Genomic DNA, 7,433 nt, shown 5'->3' with positions numbered 1-7,433 from the left:
GCCCGCATTCAAGACGAGGACTGACTCCCCTGGGGAGACTCCAGAAGTAGCCCAAGATCCATGTCAGCACTGGAGAGGAATCCTCAGGTTCCGGCCCCGACTCCACACAAGGTCTTAGGCCCCGGCATCGACGGGAGAGGAATCCCGAGAGGCCCCCGAGGAACTCGCATGGGGACTGGCCTTTCCTGAGGCCACCAGAGCGGGGCCCTGAGGTCCCCGTCGTAAGTCGAGAGCACCTGCCGCAACTCGAGAAAATCCAGGAGGTTTTGCCCTCCAGGCGAGATGAGGCCCATTTCCGCTGAGGCTTCTCGAGGCTAATCACATCTAACTACTGGAACTTCCAAAGGGTCCTTCACACCCTTGCTGCAAGTCCAGAAGTTCCCCGACATACCCGTGTCCACTCGAGAGGTAGCACGAGGGTCCCGCACACATCCAGGGGAGCCCCGTTTTCGCCTCCTAGCTCGAGATGAGGGATCCTTTCCCTGTTTCGTAGGGAAAGAATTCCCGGCGTTCCCGTCGCATCTCAAGAGGAGGCGCTCTCCACAGGAAAGGCGAGAGGAACCCCAGGGTCGTGCCACCATTCCAAGAGTCCCCCAGATGTGTCAGTCCATTCCAGAGGAACCTGTTTTCCCTGCACTGCCTTGACGTTCAAGCCGAGGATCGACTCCCACCACGTGTGCACGTGGGACAGCCCTGTGGGAAAGCCTCGTGGGAAAGCCTCGTGGGAAAGACTCGAGGGAAAACCATAGATCCTTTGATCCACGCGGCGGACTGCGTGACACTGCTGCTACCGCTCTGGAGGAAAGCGCAAGTGCATGCCCGCATTCGAGACGAGGACTGACTCCCCTGGGGAGACTCCAGATGTACCCCAAGATCCATGTCAGCACTGGAGAGGAATCCTCAGGTTCCGGCCCCGACTCCACACAAGGTCATAGTCCCCGGCATCGACGGGAGAGGAATCCCGAGAGGCCCCGGAGGAACCCGCATGGGGACTTGCCTTTCCTGAGGCCACCAGAGCGGGTCCCTGAGGTCCCCGTCGTAAGTCGAGAGCACCTGCCGCAACTCGAGAAAATCCAGGAGGTTTTGCCCTCCAGGCGAGACGAGGCCCATTTCCGCTGAGGCTTCTCGAGGCTAATCACATCTAACAACTGGAACTTACAAAGGGTCCTTCACACCCTTGCTGCAAGTCCAGAAGTTCCCCGACATACCCGTGTCCATTCGAGAGGAAGCACGAGGGTCCCGCACACATCCAGGGGAGCCCCGTTTCCGCCTCCTAGCTCGAGATGAGGGATCCTTTCCCGGTTTCGTAACCCGGAAATCACGTGGGCCCCACCCGGAACTCACGTGGGCCCCACCCGGAAATCACGTGGGCCCCACGGGGAAATCACGTGGGCCCCACCCGGAAATCACGTGGGCCCAACCCGGAAATCACGTGGGCCCCACCCGGAAATCACGTGGGCCCCACCCTGAAATCACGTGGGCCCCACCCGGAAATCACGTGGGTCCCACCCGAAAATCACGTGGGGCCCACCCGGAAATCACGTGGGCCCCACGGGGAAATCACGTGGGCCCCACCCGGAAATCACGTGGGCCCCACCCGGAAATCACGTGGGCCCCACCCGGAAATCACGTGGGCCCCACCCGGAAATCACGTGGGCCCCACCCGGAAATCACGTGGGTCCCACCCGGAAATCACGTGGGGCCCACCCGGAAATCACGTGGGCCCCACCCGGAAATCACGTGGGCCCCACCCGGAAATCACGTGGGCCCCACCCGGAAATCACGTGGGCCCCACCCGGAAATCACGTGGGCCCCACCCGGAAATCACGTGGGCCCCACCCTGAAATCACGTGGGCCCCACCCGGAAATCACGTGGGCCCCACCCGGAAATCACGTGGGCCCCACCCGGAAATCACGTGGGCCCCACCCGGAAATCACGTGGGCCCCACCCGGAAATCACGTGGGCCCCACCCGGAAATCACGTGGGCCCCACCCGGAAATCACGTGGGCCTCACCCGGAAATCACGTGGGCCCCACCCGGAAATCACGTGGGCCCCCAGGGGAAATCACGTGGGCCCCACCCGGAAATCACGTGGGCCCCACCCGGAAATCACGTGGGCCCCACCCGGAAATCACGTGGGCCCCACCCGGAAATCACGTGGGCCCCACCCGGAAATCACGTGGGCCCCCAGGGGAAATCACGTGGGCCCCACCCGGAAATCACGTGGGCCCCACCCGGAAATCACGTGGGCCCCACCGGGAAATCACGTGGGCCCCACCCGGAAATCACGTGGGCCCCACCCGGAAATCACGTGGGCCCCACCCGGAAATCACGTGGGCCCCACCCGGAAATCACGTGGGCCCCACCCAGAAATCACGTGGGCCCCACCCGGAAATCACGTGGGGCCCACCCGGAAATCACGTGGGCCCCAGGGGGAAATCACGTGGGCCCCACCCTGAAATCCCGTGGGCCCCACCCGGAAATCACGTGGGCCCCACCCGGAAATCACGTGGGCCCCACCCGGAAATCACGTGGGCCCCACCCGGAAATCACGTGGGCCCCACCCGGAAATCACGTGGGCCCCACCCGGAAATCACGTGGGCCCTACCCGGAAATCACGTGGGCCCCCAGGGGAAATCACGTGGGCCCCACCCGGAAATCACGTGGGCCCCACCCGGAAATCACGTGGGCCCCACCCGGAAATCACGTGGGCCCCACCCGGAAATCACGTGGGCCCCCAGGGGAAATCACGTGGGCCCCACAAGGAAATCACGTGGGCCCCACCCGGAAATCACGTGGGCCCCACCCGGAAATCACGTGGGCCCCACCCGGAAATCACGTGGGCCCCACGGGGAAATCACGTGGGCCCCACCCGGAAATCACGTGGGCCCCACCCGGAAATCACGTGGGCCCCACCCGGAAATCACGTGGGCCCCACCCGGAAATCACGTGGGCCCCACCCGGAAATCACGTGGGCCCCACCCGGAAATCACGTGGGCCCCACCCGGAAATCACGTGGGCCCCACCCGGAAATCACGTGGGCCCCACGGGGAAATCACGTGGGCCCCACCCGGAAATCACGTGGGCCCCACCCGGAAATCACGTGGGCCCCACACGGAAATCACGTGGGCCCCACCCGGAAATCACGTGGGCCCCACCCGGAAATCACGTGGGCCCCACCCGGAAATCACGTGGGCCCCACCCGGAAATCACGTGGGCCCCACACGGAAATCACGTGGGCCCCACCCGGAAATCACGTGGGCCCCACCCGGAAATCACGTGGGCCCCACGGGGAAATCAGGTGGGCCCCACCCGGAAATCACGTGGGCACCACGGGGAAATCACGTGGGCCCCACCCGGAAATCACGTGGGCACCACGGGGAAATCACGTGGGCCCCACCCGGAAATCACGTGGGCCCCACCCGGAAATCACGTGGGCCCCACCCGGAAATCACGTGGGGCCCACCCGGAAATCACGTGGGCCCCACCCGGAAATCACGTGGGCCCCACGGGGAAATCACGTGGGCCCCACCCGGAAATCACGTGGGCACCACCCGGAAATCACGTGGGCCCCACACGGAAATCACGTGGGCCCCACCCGGAAATCACGTGGGCCCCACACGGAAATCACGTGGGCCCCACCCGGAAATCACGTGGGCCCCACTCGGAAATCACGTGGGCCCCACCCGGAAATCACGTGGGCCCCACCCGGAAATCACGTGGGCCCCACGGGGAAATCACGTGGGCCCCACCCGGAAATCACGTGGGCCCCACCCGGAAATCACGTGGGCCCCACCCGGAAGTCACGTGGGCCCCACCCGGAAATCACGTGGGCCCCACCCGGAAATCACGTGGGCCCCACCCGGAAATCACGTGGGCCCCACCCGGAAATCACGTGGGACCCACCCGGAAATCACGTGGGCCCCACCCGGAAATCACGTGGGCCCCACCCGGAAATCACGTGGGCACCACGGGGAAATCACGTGGGCCCCACCCGGAAATCACGTGGGCCCCACCCGGAAATCACGTGGGCCCCACCCGGAAATCACGTGGGGCCCACCCGGAAATCACGTGGGCCCCACCCGGAAATCACGTGGGCCCCACGGGGAAAACACGTGGGCCCCACCCGGAAATCACGTGGGCCCCACCCGGAAATCACGTAGGCCCCACACGGAAATCACGTGGGCCCCACCCGGAAATCACGTGGGCCCCACCCGGAAATCACGTGGGCACCACGGGGAAATCACGTGGGCCCCACCCGGAAATCACGTGGGCACCACGGGGAAATCACGTGGGCCCCACCCGGAAATCACGTGGGCACCACGGGGAAATCACGTGGGCCCCACCCGGAAATCACGTGGGCCCCACCCGGAAATCACGTGGGCCCCACCGGGAAATCACGTGGGGCCCACCCGGAAATCACGTGGGCCCCACCCGGAAATCACGTGGGCCCCACGGGGAAATCACGTGGGCCCCACCCGGAAATCACGTGGGCACCACCCGGAAATCACGTGGGCCCCACACGGAAATCACGTGGGCCCCACCCGGAAATCACGTGGGCCCCACACGGAAATCACGTGGGCCCCACCCGGAAATCACGTGGGCCCCACCCGGAAATCACGTGGGCCCCACCCGGAAATCACGTGGGCCCCACCCGGAAATCACGTGGGCCCCACGGGGAAATCACGTGGGCCCCACCCGGAAATCACGTGGGCCCCACCCGGAAATCACGTGGGCCCCACCCGGAAGTCACGTGGGCCCCACCCGGAAATCACGTGGGCCCCACCCGGAAATCACGTGGGCCCCACCCGGAAATCACGTGGGCCCCACCCGGAAATCACGTGGGCACCACCCGGAAATCACGTGGGCCCCACCCGGAAATCACGTGGGCCCCACCCGGAAATCACGTGGGCACCACGGGGAAATCACGTGGGCCCCACCCGGAAATCACGTGGGCCCCACCCGGAAATCACGTGGGCCCCACCCGGAAATCACGTGGGGCCCACCCGGAAATCACGTGGGCCCCACCCGGAAATCACGTGGGCCCCACGGGGAAAACACGTGGGCCCCACCCGGAAATCACGTGGGCCCCACACGGAAATCACGTAGGCCCCACACGGAAATCACGTGGGCCCCACCCGGAAATCACGTGGGCCCCACCCGGAAATCACGTGGGACCCACCCGGAAATCACGTGGGCCCCACCCGGAAATCACGTGGGCCCCACGGGGAAATCACGTGGGCCCCACCCGGAAATCACGTGGGCCCCACCCGGAAATCACGTGGGCCCCACCCGGAAATCACGTGGGACCCCAGGGGAAATCACGTGGGCCCCACCCGGAAATCACGTGGGCCCCACCCGGAAATCACGTGGGCCCCACCCGGAAATCAGGTGGGCCCCACCCGGAAATCACGTGGGCCCCACCCGGAAATCACGTGGGCCCCACCCGGAAATCACGTGGGCCCCACCCGGAAATCACGTGGGCCCCACCCGGAAATCACGTGGGCCCCACCCGGAAATCACGTGGGCCCCACCCGGAAATCACGTGGGCCCCACCCGGAAATCACGTGGGCCCCACCCGGAAATCACGTGGGCCCCACCCGGAAATCACGTGGGCCCCACCCGGAAATCACGTGGGCCCCCAGGGGAAATCACGTGGGCCCCACAAGGAAATCACGTGGGCCCCACCCGGAAATCACATGGGCCCCACCCGGAAATCACGTGGGCCCCACCCGGAAATCACGTGGGCCCCACGGGGAAATCACGTGGGCCCCACCCGGAAATCACGTGGGCCCCACCCGGAAATCACGTGGGCCCCACCCGGAAATCACGTGGGCCCCACCCGGAAATCACGTGGGCCCCACCCGGAAATCACGTGGGCCCCACCCGGAAATCACGTGGGCCCCACCCGGAAATCACGTGGGCCCCACCCGGAAATCACGTGGGCCCCACGGGGAAATCACGTGGGCCCCACCCGGAAATCACGTGGGCCCCACCCGGAAATCACGTGGGCCCCACACGGAAATCACGTGGGCCCCACCCGGAAATCACGTGGGCACCACCCGGAAATCACGTGGGCCCCACCCGGAAATCACGTGGGCCCCACCCGGAAATCACGTGGGCCCCACACGGAAATCACGTGGGCCCCACCCGGAAATCACGTGGGCCCCACCCGGAAATCACGTGGGCCCCACGGGGAAATCAGGTGGGCCCCACCCGGAAATCACGTGGGCACCACGGGGAAATCACGTGGGCCCCACCCGGAAATCACGTGGGCACCACGGGGAAATCACGTGGGCCCCACCCGGAAATCACGTGGGCCCCACCCGGAAATCACGTGGGCCCCACCCGGAAATCACGTGGCGCCCACCCGGAAATCACGTGGGCCCCACCCGGAAATCACGTGGGCCCCACGGGGAAATCACGTGGGCCCCACCCGGAAATCACGTGGGCACCACCCGGAAATCACGTGGGCCCCACACGGAAATCACGTGGGCCCCACCCGGAAATCACGTGGGCCCCACACGGAAATCACGTGGGCCCCACCCGGAAATCACGTGGGCCCCACTCGGAAATCACGTGGGCCCCACCCGGAAATCACGTGGGCCCCACCCGGAAATCACGTGGGCCCCACCCGGAAATCACGTGGGCCCCACCCGGAAATCACGTGGGCCCCACCCGGAAATCACGTGGGCCCCACCCGGAAGTCACGTGGGCCCCACCCGGAAATCACGTGGGCCCCACCCGGAAATCACGTGGGCCCCACCCGGAAATCACGTGGGCCCCACCCGGAAATCACGTGGGACCCACCCGGAAATCACGTGGGCCCCACCCGGAAATCACGTGGGCCCCACGGGGAAATCACGTGGGCCCCACCCGGAAATCACGTGGGCCCCACCCGGAAATCACGTGGGCCCCACGGGGAAAACACGTGGGCCCCACCCGGAAATCACGTGGGCCCCACCCGGAAATCACGTAGGCCCCACACGGAAATCACGTGGGCCCCACCCGGAAATCACGTGGGCCCCACCCGGAAATCACGTGGGACCCACCCGGAAATCACGTGGGCCCCACCCGGAAATCACGTGGGCCCCACGGGGAAATCACGTGGGCCCCACCCGGAAATCACGTGGGCCCCACCCGGAAATCACGTGGGCCCCACCCGGAAATCACGTGGGACCCCAGGGGAAATCACGTGGGCCCCACCCGGAAATCACGTGGGCCCCACCCGGAAATCACGTGGGCCCCACCCTGAAATCACGTGGGCCCCACCCGGAAATCACGTGGGCCCCACCCTGAAATCACGTGGGCCCCACCCGGAAATCACGTGGGCCCCACCCGGAAATCACGTGGGCCCCACCCGGAAATCACGTGGGCCCCACCCGGAAATCACGTGGGCCCCACCCGGAAATCACGTGGGCCCCACCCGGAA

Source organism: Ovis canadensis, chromosome 5 (genome assembly GCF_042477335.2).
Source record: "Ovis canadensis isolate MfBH-ARS-UI-01 breed Bighorn chromosome 5, ARS-UI_OviCan_v2, whole genome shotgun sequence".
NCBI classification, from domain to species: Eukaryota; Metazoa; Chordata; class Mammalia; order Artiodactyla; family Bovidae; genus Ovis; species Ovis canadensis.
The sequence above is the reverse complement of the archived record's forward strand: the minus strand, read 5'-3'. Positions refer to the sequence as shown.